This window comes from Dendrobates tinctorius, unplaced genomic scaffold, assembly GCF_039654945.1.
Source record: "Dendrobates tinctorius isolate UK_male_01 unplaced genomic scaffold, ASM3965494v1 ptg000142l, whole genome shotgun sequence".
In the NCBI taxonomy this organism is placed as follows: Eukaryota; Metazoa; Chordata; class Amphibia; order Anura; family Dendrobatidae; genus Dendrobates; species Dendrobates tinctorius.
In genome coordinates, this window is record NW_027361809.1 from 1,036,704 (window position 1) to 1,051,537 (window position 14,834).

General features: G+C 43.6%; 1 protein-coding gene across 7 annotated transcripts in view; it reads left to right on the forward strand.

Moving 5' to 3' along the window:
- Nucleotides 1–14,834, forward strand: part of DENND2B (DENN domain containing 2B) — a 272,711-nt gene that overhangs the window by 80,073 nt on the left and 177,804 nt on the right. For 5 of the 7 annotated variants that reach the window (XM_073545194.1, XM_073545193.1, XM_073545195.1 and 2 more), the window contains one exon: nucleotides 10,743–10,856. The exons of 1 other annotated variant lie outside the window; for it this stretch is intronic. The gene's annotated coding sequence lies outside the window, so the exon portion shown is untranslated. Of the gene's footprint in view, nucleotides 1–10,742; nucleotides 10,857–13,492; nucleotides 13,784–14,834 lie in introns of those variants that run through there. One more of the 7 variants, XM_073545198.1, reaches the window with a different exon arrangement.

A 14,834-nucleotide genomic window follows, 5' to 3' on the forward strand; every position in this document is an offset into this window, starting at 1 on the left:
TCTGCTGCTTCTCACTGATGTGATTAAGCACTTTACGATTGTTTTTAATTCCCATTCTCGTTAGGTTGAGGCCAGCGTGTTCTCACAGGGAGCGGCCAATGTTCCCCAGAAGTTCAACATATGTAAAAATACCATGAATGTGACATAAGCAAAAGCAGCGTATTTCATCAGATCCCTGCATGTAACCCTCCATATTGGTGCCGCGCTGGAGTTCTGTAAATGACGATGAATCATCAAATAATGAAGCGTTCTGTAACCTTGGCCCAGACTTTACACCTTTTTTTATTTGCCTGTCTAAAAACAAATGTGAGTCTGTGACGCACGCTGAAAGACAGAGAATTCCACACCTTCTATGAGCAAATGTAGATTCATAACAAAAGTGATGTTAAAGTTTTTTCAGGCTTTTGGTTTTATTAGTTTGATGTGAAAATAGATGTTACGACCCCTCCAAAGTGACAGTCATAGAATCGTAGAGTTGGAAGGGACCTCCTGGGCCATCTGGTCCAACCCCCTGCTCAAAGCAGGATTCGCTAAATCATCCCAGTCAGATGTCTGTCCAGCCTCTGTTTGAAGACTTCCATTGAAGGAGAACTCACCACTTCTCGTGGCAGCCTGTTCCACTCATTGATCACTCTAACTGTCAAAAAGTTTTTTCTAATATCTAATCTGTGTCTCCTCCCATTCAGTTTCATCCCATTGCTTCTAGTCTTTCCTTGTGCAAATGAGAATAAAGTTGATCCTTCTACAATGTGACAGCCCTTTAGATATTTGTAGACAGCTATTAAGTCTCCTCTCAGTCTTCTCTTTTGCAAACTAAACATTCCCAATTCCTGCAACCTTTCCTCATAAGACAGGGTTTGCAGACCGGTCACCATTCTGGTCGCTCTTTTCTGAACTTGCTCCAGTTTGTTGATGTCTTTTTTAAAATGTGGTGCCCAAAACTGGACACAATATTCCAGATGAGGTCTGACCAAAGAGGAGTAGAGGGAAATAATGACTTCACGTGATCTAGACTGTATGCTTCTGTTAATACATCCTAGAATTGCATTTGCCTTTTTTGCTGCTGCATCACACTGTTGACTCATATTCAGTCTGTGATCTATTAGTATACCCAAGTCTTTTTCACATGTGCTGTCACTTAGCCCTATTCCTCCCATTCTATATATGCTTTTTTCATTTTTATTGCCCAGATGTAGTACTTTGCATTTCTCCCTGTTAAAAACCATTCTGTTAGTTGCTGCCCACTTCTCCAGTTTATTTAAATCTTTTTGAATCCTCTCTCTCTCTTCTCTAGTATTAGCTATCCCTCCTAGCTTTGTGTCATCAGCAAATTTAATCAGTTTACCCTCAATTCCTTCATCTAAATCGTTGATAAAGATGTTGAACAATACAGGGCCCAGGACAGAGCCCTGTGGTACCCCACTTGAGACATTCTTCCAACTGGATGTGCAGCCATTTACGACCACTCTTTGGGTCCGATCACTAAGCCAGTTATGAATCCACCTAACAGTTGCCTTGTCCATTCCATACTTAGTCATTTTTTCAATAAGGATTGTATGAGAGACTTTGTCAAATGCTTTGCTGAAGTCAAGATATACTATATCTACAGCATTTCCTTGATCCACCCAATCAGTGATACCGTCATAGAAGGAAATTAAGTTTGTCTGACATGACTTATTAGTTACAAACCCATGCTGACTCTGAATAATATGTGAACACACAATGATTCAGTGTTATTTGTATCTCGAATTGTAGCAGAAATGCATTAGTAAGATCTCTGCTTACTGTCAGTGAACCATTTTTGTTGGAGAGCAAAATTACTACCAATATAATACTTTTCCAGGAGCTGACGCAGCCAACAAAGGGCCCCTGTTCAAGAATTGTGTATGGAACCATTTTACAGCCCTTTTCATTCATGGGTGATTGAGCATTCGCTGACCGAATCCTGAACATGAATGCACAGTAAGGCTATATGTGCCCACGATCAGAATATAGCCGCGTTTTGGACGCAGTGTATTTTCTCTGCCTCAAATGCTGCGTTCTAATCATGTAGTTAAATCCGCATCCTCTTAGTGATCTATACAGATTTAACGCATCTAATGAATGGCTATGAGAGAAACTACGCAGTGGAGACTAGCATCTCCGCACCCAAAATTGACATGCTGCGGCTCGTAAACCCTCATCATGGGTGAATGTGCGCAGTGGTATATAGAAGCACAGTGGGCATGGCATTCCTATAAATCCATCCACTGTGTTTGTAATGTAGAGCGCAGCATATGCTGTGTCCAAAACACTGCTATTCCTGATTGTGGGCATGCAGCTTTAGAGGCGACGTGTAGTGTGGGTGTGGCCCCCATATGGTATGTATCGGCCCACTGATTATACAAGTGGATGTTAGTGATGAGCGAACATGCTTGCATAAGGTGTTATCAAACTCGGGTGCTAACTGTGCTCGAAAAATATGTTCAAGTCCCTGCGGCTGCATGTCTCGCGGCTGTTCAACAGTCACAACACATGCAAGGATTGTCTGTTTGTTTGGCAAGCCCCAAAACATTCAGCTGCAGCAACTCAAACATATTATCCGAGTACGCCAAACATACTCGGATAACACCAGAGCATGCTAGGATAGCATGATAAGATAAGATAATCCTTTAATCGTCCCACCATGGGGAAATTCAGAGCATTACAGCAGCAAGGCAGGAACAAGTACAGATGCATAAAGGCATTACATTGACAGTAGGTAGGTACATATACGAAAAAAAAAAAAGATATAACCGGACTATCACAACTTTGGATCTATCAGTTCACTGTTTGGGTCGTTCTCCGTTTTGGACAGTGCTGGTTATACAGCCTAACTGCAGCAGGAAGGAAGGACTTTCGATAGCGCTCCCTCTCACATTTAGGATGAAGTAGCCGGTCACTGACAGTACTGCACATCTTTGTCACGGTCTCATGCATGGGATGGGAATCATTCTGCACCATGTAGCTCACCTTGGCCAGTATCCTCCTGTCGCCTACTTCCTGAACTGGATCAAGGGGGCATCCCAGGACAGAGCTGGCCCTTCTAATCAGTTTGTCCAGCCTATTCCTCTCCCTAGTTGATATGCCACTACCCCAGCACGCCACACCAAAGAAAAAGACTGATGCCACAACAGAGTTGAAGAAGGATGCAAGGAGTGCCCCCCTAGCTCCGAAGGCTCTCAGCCTTCTGAGCAGATAAAGCCTACTGTGGCCCTTCCTGTACACTGCATCCAAGTGATGGGCCCAGTCAAGCTTATTATTGAGGATCACACCAAGGTACTTATAGGTGTCTACTATCTCAATGTCATTTCCCTGAATGTTCACCACTACTGGTGGATTTTTTCCCTTGCGAAAGTCCACCACCAATTCCTTGGTCTTCCCGGAATTAATCCTAAGGTGGTTCCTCTGACACCACTCCACAAAAGCTTGGTTAGTATCTCTGTACTCTTTCATCTCCTCCTGTGATGAGGCCTACTATTGCAGAGTCATCAGAATACTTCTGCAAGTAGCAGCTAGATGAGTTGCACTTAAAATCCGCAGTGTACATTGTGAAGAGAAAAGGGGCAAGAACTGTACCTTGAGGTGCCCCTGTATTGCAGATCACCGTGTCTGACACACTGTCCCGAACCTTTACAAACTGAGGTCGGTTTGTGAGGTAGTTAAGGATCCAGGTGGAGAGTTGGAGGTCCACGCCAACAAGGCCCAGCTTGTCTCTCAGTAGACCTGGCTGTATGGTGTTAAAAGCACTAGAGAAATCGAAGAACATTATTCTCAGTGTTCCCAGGTTTCCCCAGGTGAGAGAGAGTCCTATCTAGAAGGTGGATAATGGCATCATCCACACCAATGCCCGGCCTGTAGGCAAACTGGAGAGGGTCCATATCCGAGCTCACTAGAGGACGGAGACGTGTGAGAACCAATCTCTCTAGTACCTTCATCAGGTGTGATGTCAATGCTACAGGTCTATAGTCATTAAGGTCTTTCGGATAAGGTTATTAGTGATGAGTTATCCGAGCACGTTAACTCATCACTAATTCTAATACATTGTATTTGCTGAACACTTGGCATGGAAGTTCAGGCTACCGCTGTGAATTTGGGATTTCATTGTGTATATAGAAGAGGGAAGGCGACTATTACTGGCGCTGGTTCATTTCCCATCACATCTTCCAGGACTGAAGGAGCACTGTTACCTTCCTGCCCCCTTGACATCCTTAATAGGAGATAAGAGCACCGTGACCCTGTGGACAATCACCCATCATCTGTTTACTCTATATAACCCTATATGTCATATTGCAGCATTTGCTGTGCACCTGACTGCTGGGCCATGACTGCTCCTATAGGATCACTGATGGAGGTGCCTTCACTCTGTACACACAAACTGAAAAGGCTGCTGGGAGCCTAGAGGGAGAACAGAAGGGACAGTCATTTCATAAATCTTCTGAAGAGTCAAATAGAAAAGGGTCAAAGTTTCTTATCAGTGGGGACCGAGGCCTCAAATAATCACTAGAATAGAGGGGGACAAGCAGTCAGCTGAGACTCACACTGTCTTCATCTGTTATTCTATATAACCTGTCATTATAACCTGTCAGGATCTCTGGGCAATATTAACTTCTATGAGACCACAAGCCCTAAACACCAGAAAATGTAACGGCATTATAAGAGGGGCTGATACCAGTCACATATGATGTAATGTCTGGAGGTTATGTCAGTACTGGAGCATTGTAAGAGGGGTTGATAGATATAGATAGATATATAGATATAGATAGATATATATATATATATATATCTAATTATAATATATGATATATGTTAGGAACACTTATATCTCCACAGAGATCCAAGCTTCAGAGACTGGTAACTCTGTAGAAACTGGGTAAGAGTTCAAGAAGAGAATAACAGAATACACTATTGTAGGTGTTTATTACAGGCCACCTGGACAGAATGAAGATGTGGATGAACTCTTTACATTAGATATCTATGTTCTCAAAAAAGGACAACGTAGTAATCATGGGAGATTTTAACTGTCCAGATATTAATTGGGAATCTCTCTCAGGCAAAAGTCCCAGAAAATTCTCATCTTCTCTTGCTGATAACTTTATCTTTCAAAAGGTAGAAAAGAGAGCAAAGAGGGTCTGTGATCTTGGACTTAATTCTTATCAATAGGGAGGCAATGGTTGAGTAAGTAAAGATGGCTGGGAATTTAAGAGGCAGCAATTATGCTATCCTTGAATTTTGTATTAGAAGAGGAGAAAGACCAGCGAAGACTCAGACTTTTTAAGGTTGGACTTAAGAAAGGTAGATTTTAATTTACTAAAAAACTGGGTAGGATAGGTCCAGTGGCTAGATGTTCTGAAGGACAGAAACGTCCAAGAAGGATGGGAGATTTTGCTAAATGAAATTCTCACTGCACAATCGGTAACAATCCAGAAAAGAAGGAAGAATTGGAAGCATTTAAAGAGACCAGAATGGATGAACACAGATCTTAATCACTTGTTAAAAAGGAAAAAGATGTATATTAAATGGAAGAGGCAGGCATATCTAGAGAAGAATATCTAGGCCAAGGAGGAAAAAATAGGTGGCACTCTGTCATGCAGTAAAACAATCCTTTCTTCAATACAAGTAGTACATGGATGCAGGGAAGCAGGTGCAGCAGAGGATGACGGCTGTTTCACATCGATCAGCATCGGGTCCAGGTGGACTGTTTTACTGCATCACGTAGTGCCACCTATTTTTTTCCTCTTTGGCCTGGACTTTGTACGAAGCAGATCATTTCAGGTGTTGTACCTGGGATTTTGCAAGCTGTATACTGCTGGTCCGCCGAGTAAGCTTGAAAAGGTATCTGTTGTTCGGTGCTTATTTTCCTTATTTTGTAAAGAAGAATAAAATGCTGTCTGCAAGGCAAGCATTAAAAGCTCTAAAGCCAGTGATGAAGTGAGGCTTGCAAGGGAGACCAAAAGCAGTAAAAAAAAAAAAAAAAAAAAAAGGGATTTTGGGGTTATGTCAAAAGCAAAAGAAAATTCAAAGCATGAAAAGGGTAGTCAGAAATGATGTTGATAAGGCCGAACTTAGAAATTCCTGTTTTGCACCTGTGTTCTCTAAGATAACACTTGTAACATCAACTGATCTTCATGGTGCCATCGAATAAAAGAATCCACATGATCTATCAACTGAAAGACGGTGAAGGAACACTTAGCTAATTTACGTGAATTTACATCTCCTGTTTCAGATGAATTACATCCTATGGAACTGAACGAGTTAGCAGATGAAATTACAGAACTGCTAGCCAGGATCTTTGAAAAATCCTGGAGAAAAGGAGACGTCCCAGAATATTGGAGAAGGGCAAATGTTGTCCCTATCTTCAAAAAAGGAAAGAAGATGAAACCAGGAAATTACAGGACAGTGAGCCTTACTTCTAAACCAGCAAAGATCTGTGAACAAACTATTAAACAGCATGTATGTAAGTACTTGGATAAGAATGAAGTGATTAACCAGAGTTGGCATGGGTTTGTAGCAAACAAGACATGCCAGACTAATCTAATTTTCTTCTATGATGGAATCACTGACTGGGTGGTTCAAGGAAATGCGGTAGATATAGTATATCTCAACTTAAGCAAAGCATTTGATAATGTATCTCATACTATCCTTATTGGAAAAAATGACCAAGTATGGGATTGACAAGGCTACGGTTACGTGGATTCATAACTGCCTCAGTGATCATACTCAAATAGTGTTAATAAATGATTGCACATCCAAGTGGAAGAGTGTTTCAAATGAGGTACCACAAGACTCTGTTCTGGCCCCAGTGTTGTTCAACATTTTTATAAATTAGATAAGGGAACTGAAGGTAAACTGAGTAAATTTGCAGACGATGCAAAGCTACGAGGGATAGCTAACACTAGAGAAGACAAAGGATTCAGAAGGATCTAGATAGGCTTGAACAATGGGAAGAGACTGCTATATAATGGTATTTAATATGTAGAAATGCAACATGTTATATCTGGACTAGAAAAACAAAAATTACATCCATAGAATGGGAGGAATAGAACTAAGCAACAGCATGTGTGAAAAAGACTTGGGTATACTAATAGATCACAGGCTGCACGAGTAAACAGTGTGTTTAAGCAGCAAAAGGCAAACACCGTTCTAGGATGTATTAAGAGAAGCATAGAGTCTAGATCACGTGAAGTAATTACCCCCCTCTACTCATAGATGCTCAGGCGTCCTCTAGATACTGTGTTCTGTTGTAGGATGTGTAAGAGAAGCATAGAGTCTAGATTATGTGAAGTAATTATCCCCCTCTGCTCCGCCTTGGTGAGGCCTCTACTGGATACGGTGTCCAGTTCTGGGCTCCATGTTTTGAAAAAACTGGAGCAAGTTCAGGGAAGAGCTGCCAGGATGGTGAGTGAACTGCAAAGTATGTCCTATGAGGAATGATTAAAGGACCTGGGAATGTTTAGCTGCAAAAATGCAAAAAAGAAGACTGAGAGGAGACTTTTAATAGCTGTGTACAAATATCTGAAGGGCTGTCACAGTGTAGAGGGATCATCATTATTCTCACTTGTACATGGAAACACGAGACGCAATGGAATGAAACTGAAAGGGAGAAGATACAGGTTAGATATTAGAAAAAAATTTTTTACAGTGAGGGTGATCAATAAGTGGAACAGGCTGCCACACGAGGTGGTGAGTTCTCCTTCAGTGGAAGTCTTCAAACAAAGGCTGGACAGATGTCTGTCCTGAAATGGTTTAGTAAGTTAGTGAAGCCCCCAGAGGTGGATGTGGGGGGCACATACTTTCCCCATATTAATGTCTATGGATGTAGATGAGGACAGTGAGGCCCCCGGAGGTGGATGTGGGGGAGACATACTTTCTCCATATTAATGTCTATGGATGTAGATGAGGACAGTGAAGCCCCGGAGGTGGATGTGGGGGGCACATACTTTCTCCATATTAATGTCTATGGATGTAGATGAGGATAGTGAAGCCCCTGGAGGTGGATGTGGGGGATACATACTTTCTCCATATTAATGTCTGTGGATGTAGGGGGCACATACTTTCTCCATATTAATGTCTATAGATGTAGATGAGGACAGAGAAGCCCCCGGAGGTGGATGTGGGGGGCACATACTTTCTCCATATTAATGTCTATGGATGTAGATGAGGACAGTGAAGCCCCCGGAGGTGGATGTGGGGGGCACATACTTTCTCCATATTAATGTCTATAGATGTAGATGAGGACAGAGAAGCCCCCGGAGGTGGATGTGGGGGGCACATACTTTCTCCATATTAATGTCTATGGATGTAGATGAGGACAGAGAAGCCTCCGGAGGTGGATGTGGGGGGCACATACTTTCTCCATATTTATGTCTATGGATGTAGGGGGCACATACTTTATCCATATTAATGTCTATGGATGTAGATGAGGACAGAGAAGCCCCCGGAGGTGGATGTGGGGGGCACATACTTTCTCCATATTAATATCTATGAATGTACAGTAAATGAGGACAGTGAAGCCCCCGGAGGTGGTAGTGGGGGGGCACATACTTTCCCCATATTAATGTCTATGGATGTAGATGAGGACAGTGAAGCCCCCGGAGGTGGATGTGGGGGGCACATACTTTCTCCATATTAATGTCTATGGATGTAGATGAGGACAGAGAAGCCCCCGGAGGTGGATGTGGGGGGCACATACTTTCTCCATATTAATGTCTATGGATGTAGATGAGGACAGAGAAGCCCCCGGAGGTGGATGTGGGGGGCACATACTTTCTCCATATTAATATCTATGGATGTAGATGAGGACAGTGAAGCCTCCGGAGGTGGATGTGGGGGGGCACATACTTTCTCCATATTAATGTCTATAGATGTAGATGAGGACAGTGAAGCCCCCGGAGGTGGATGTGGGGGGCACATACTTTCTCCATATTAATGTCCTATGGATATAGATGAGGACAGAGAAGCCCCCGGAGGTGGGTGTGGGGGGCACATACTTTCCTCCTTATTAATGTCTATAGATGTAGATGAGGACAGTGAAGCCCCCGGAGGTGGATGTGGGGGGCACATACTTTCTCCATATTAATGTCTATGGATGTAGATGAGGACAGAGAAGCCCCCGGAGGTGGATGTGGGGGGCACATACTTTCCATATTAGTGTCTATGGATGTAGATGAGGACAGAGAAGCCCCTGGAGGTGGATGTGGGGGGCACATACTTCCTCCATATAGTGTGTGTGAGATATGCAGTGTGTATCGAGAGGTTTCTGCATGTGACACCGCTCATTCTGTTCATGATCACCAGAGTCAGATCTCTCAGGACTTTATCTCTGTCCTTCAAGCTCATCTGGTACATGAGCAGAATGAGTCACTTAAGGCCCTTTTACATTTAGCGATGCACCAGCGATCCGACGAGCGATCCGACCCGGTCAGGATCGCTGGTGCATCGCTAAATGATCGCTAGTGAGCTTTCATACAGAAAGATCTCACTGCGATGCAGCAGCGACGCAGCGCACGATACTCACCTTTCACACACAGCGATCCTGCGTCCTCCCGCCCGCGTCCAGCGTCGCTCGTCGTCACAGCAGGAAGCCCAGCAGGAAGCGCCCGACGAGAAATGGAGACGGACATTCTCGCGCGATCAGCGATGGACAGCGGGGGAGCCGGTCGCTGGTAAGTATCACACATAGCGATATCGTTAGCAATATCGCTATAACGTCACAAAATCGGTGACGTTTTAGCGATATTGCTAGCGATATTGCTTAGTGTAAAACCCCCTTTACACTCAGCGTCTGGGGAAAGTGACCCCCAAGCTGATGTTATAATGGTGTCATGTTCGGGCGCAGATACAAATGTAACTCACATATCCGGAATATTCAGATCTGAGCCTCCAGTTAGTTTGTGGCTTCTGGAACACAGAACCATTGTTTATGGTGCCGGTCACATGAGCTCTGGAATGATACATTGTATTTAATGGTTCTTAAAGTGAGAGCGCTGTAAACACTCAATTATTGCTCAAATATGCGCAATCCGATTGTTTTCAGATGAAATTTTCTATAGCAATCTTCAGTATTATAGGAAAACATTAAAATAATGGAGACGCTGAAAGACTGCCTCCTCAGAATGCACATCCCGGCTGCTGCAGAACCTCAGAATACACATGCTAGTTGCTGCAGAACTTCATAATACACTGAGGAAAAATCGTACTCGCCTTCCTTTTAAAACGTTTGTTCTTTATCGTAGAATTAAATCCTAGGGTTTTCTTGTATTACACAAGGAACTGTTGAAGTCCCAGTTGGTGAGAAATGGCTGTCCTGTAAGCATTCCATTCACCCCTGCAAGCCCAATGTTTTCATTTTCCATTAAAGAAGAAACGTTTTATAAGGACGGTGACTGCGATTTTTTTTTTTTTTTCCTCTTTCCCGCTATGCTGTTCATGCTATTTTCTACTCACCCGTGTTCCTGCAGGGTCTAATTCCTTGGTTATTCCACGCATTAGAGGGTGTGTCTATGGATGGTGCCAGCACACATCTTTGCTGCGAAAAACTTCATAATGCACTTCTCAACTGATGCAGAACATCGTAAAACAGGACTCGGCTGATACAGAACCTCATTATAGACACCCTGGCTGCTGTAGAACCTCATAATGCACAACCTGGATGCTGCAGCACTTTTGTTGGTTTACTATAATTGTTTAGCTAATTTCTCTTTTATATTTCTCTTATTTTGCAGGTCTGATAACATTTTCTCTGGATCAGTCACACGTGTGTCTTCCTTTAGTAAAAGGATGATTGGGTCCATGCAGCCTCTTGTTATTTGACCGCTTACTTCTGAGCCCAAATCAAGGTAAGATCCCATCATGTTGCTTCTATGTACAGTATTAAAGGGATATTTCCACAATCGTGTTATTATTCACAACAGACAGTAAATGCAAACTTATTGTTAATATTCAGTACAAGTCTAACATAAAGCTTCTGTCTTGCACCTTTGTGGGCTCTCTACCTGCCCCTAGGTGTATCCAGCTTCACGTAGCAGAATGGGCAGTCCTGTTCTTATCTGCCAAAACTACATTTCCCAGCAGCACCCTGCTTCTCCTTAGTACTGCAGACCCATGTGCTGTCTGCTTCTTTCAAAGCCTGTTTTCTCTTAGTTGACTTAGATCTGTTGAAAGCCGACTGACTAATGAATGTGTCAGATCAACTCTGCTCTGCTGTGCTATGCTCCGCTCTGCTGTGCTATGCTCCGCTCTGCTGTGCTATGCTCCGCTCTGCTGTGCTATGCTCAGCTCTGCTGCATCCACCACAGATATCTGGTGTATCATCAAGCTGATCTAAGTGTAGAATTCACAGTATTCTCCTGTGGACTGTCTGCTGCTGTACAGGACCCTGCCTTAGGAACTGTATCTTCTGCCATCTACACCAGCATAGTGACCTGTGTGGTGTTATATCAATGTTCGTCTAGGTGGTCTCCAGCAGAGACGGCAGTCCTGCACCATGGAGCACAGCAAAGCTGACAAAGCAGGCCTGAGCTGTGTTTCATGCCTGCAGCAGACAGATTCTTGATGTGGAACTGAAAATCCTGCAGATCTGTCTGCTGCAGGCATCAAACACAGCTCACAGCTCTATCTATCTAATCTATCAATCTTATCTTATCTATCGTATCTGTTCTATCTTATCTGATCTATGGTATCTGATCTATGGTATCTGATCTATGGTATCTGATCTATGGTATCTGATCTATGGTATCTGATCTATGGTATCTGATCTATGGTATCTGATCTATCGTATGGTATCTGATCCATCGTATATTATCTGATCCATCGTATATTATCTGATCCATCGTATATTATCTGATCTATCGTATCTGATCCATCGTATGGTATCTGATCCATCGTATATTATCTGATCTATCGTATATTATCTGATCTATCGTATATTATCTGATCTATCGTATCTGATCCATCGTATGGTATCTGATCCATCGTATATTATCTGATCTATCGTATATTATCTGATCTATCGTATATTATCTGATCTATCGTATATTATCTGATCTATCGTATATTATCTGATCTATCGTATATTATCTGATCTATATTATCTGATCTATATTATCTGATCTATATTATCTGATCTATATTATCTGATCTATATTATCTGATCTATATTATCTGATCTATATTATCTGATCTATCGTATCTGATCGATCTTTCTATCATATAAATTATTTATCTATTGTGACGTAGTGATCACTAAGCGGGTTGGGGTGCACTCACTTGGCAGTGATATTTGAACCACAAAAGTTCACTTTCTTCTTTTACATAAGTCCATTTCTGGTTTATTATACCACCGTAGACCACTGTAGGCCATGCAAACATCACATAACCGACATACAGTCCAATCTCTTTAGCAGATACATCTACATGCTTGACAGGACCGTCTCTGACCTATTAGACTGTTTCAACTGCGGGTATGTCCGCACAGTTCAATAACTGACCCCCATCAGTGCACACAGTTCCCCATACTCTGGGTTACCAGCTTTTCAGGCTTCACAGGCTGGCTGTATATTGGTCCTGTCACTAGTCCAGAGCCTCATTAGCTCCCTGGACTCTCAGGGCTTCAGCCAGCTCCAGCCTCACACATGGCCTTTTGTTCTGCAACCAGGAAACATAGGACCTTTCTGATGACACAGGAACACATCCCCTGAGAGGTATCGAGTTAACCAGACCCATCCATGACTTTCTGGTTAACCCTTAAATCAAGCCCTAATCCAATATACAGGTTTGTGGGACAACAAGACCTAGAAAACTGTCCTGGATTTAGATCGCAGCAGGCCTCTGTCTGTGCGATACATACCTGTCTCCCACGATACAACTAGTTGGTACATCACACTGTCTCTCTCGATCTCTAACATTGCATCCTATTGATGATTACACCAGGATTTTCTTCCCTCATGAGTGTCTTGTATGTCCTGAGTTTGGAGGACCCATATACTGTTAGATTCCTCCATGTATCAAATACGTCAGGACCTTTCTTCCTTGTTTATTAAATGTAGACAAAAAAGCTACAGTAGATGTGAACAGGACTCCAGCATATAATGTAGGGCCTTACTCCATGCACACACATGTCCATGTACATATCCCCACCGGAAGGCTGATGACCACTGAGATCTCAGTTTTGGGTCTGACTTGTTAAGGAGGCAAATGACTGACTGTTGCACTTACAGGCTGATCGATCTGATCCGTTATATGATGTAATTCCACCCTATAGTACAAAATATACATCAGGTAGGGACTCAGCCCAGACCCCTGAATAACTGCTCCCGCTATCAGTTCACCCCCTGTAAGTGAAAGTTTGTCAGAGCTTTATGTAAATGAATGAAGAAAGTTCTTTGTGTTCAGTTCCTGCCGCTCTCCTATCACTGGATGCTGCTGGATAATGTGCTGGGGGTGGAGAGGACAAGAGGGGTTGTACTACTCTGCACACTGTTGCCTGACACTCTGCTCCTTTCTGGAGCTCTTGCTGCTGGGTGGGGGCTACAAACTTCACATAGGGGCAATTTCTAAGCCTGTGACGATTGCCCTGGTTATCCTGAGTGGGGAGAGGTCCAGCCTGGTGTGGGGAGGAGGTCACACAAGGCAGATGTGGGGCTCACACCGTCTCCCAGGGGTCTCGATCTGCTGAGATTACTCAAGACTTGCCTATAGGATAAGGATTTGTGTGGGAAATACAAAGCTGAGAATGGATCGGAGAGGCTGGAGCGGCACCCTGGAGGTAATGCACTGCAACCCCTACTCGTACTAATATAGAATCTTGTCCATTTTGTCCCATTGTGACTTTTATGCCTTTTAATATATTCTATTTATACTTTTCTGTATCCAGAAGCATTAGATACAAGGGGCAGATGAGCTCAGCTGCTGTGCAGTGTGATAGATACAAGGGGCAAATGATCTCGTCTGCTGTGCAGTGTGCTAGATACAAGGGGCAGATGATCTCTGCTGCTGTGCAGTGTGCTAGATACAAGGGGCAGATGATCTCTGCTGCTGTGCAGTGTGCTAGATACAAGGGGCAGATCTCTGCTGCTGTGCAACGTGCTAGATACAAGGGGCAGATGATCTCTGCTGCTGTGCAATGTGCTAGATACAAGGGGCAGATGATCTCTGCTGCTGTGCAGTGTGCTAGATACAAGGGGCAAATGATCTCGTCTGCTGTGCAGTGTGCTAGATACAAGGGGCAAATGATCTCGTCTGCTGTGCAACGTGCTAGATACAAGGGGCAGATGATCTCGTCTGCTCTGCAATGTGCTAGATAAAAGGGGCAGATGATCTCGTCTGCTGTGCAATGTGCTAGATACAAGGGGCAGATGATCTTAGCTGCTGTGCAGTGTGCTAGATAAAAGGGGCAGATGATCTCGTCTGCTGTGCAATGTGCTAGATACAAGGGGCAGATGATCTTAGCTGCTGTGCAGTGTGCTAGATACAAGGGGCAGATGATCTCGTCTGCTGTGCAATGTGCTAGATACAAGGGGCAGATGATCTCGTCTGCTCTGCAATGTGCTAGATAAAAGGGGCAGATGATCTCGTCTGCTGTGCAATGTGCTAGATACAAGGGGCAGATGATCTTAGCTGCTGTGCAGTGTGCTAGATACAAGGGGCAGATGATCTCGTCTGCTGTGCAATGTGCTAGATACAAGGGGCAGATGATCTCGTCTGCTCTGCAATGTGCTAGATAAAAGGGGCAGATGATCTCGTCTGCTGTGCAATGTGCTAGATACAAGGGGCAGATGATCTCGTCTGCTGTGCAATGTGCTAGATACAAGGGGCAG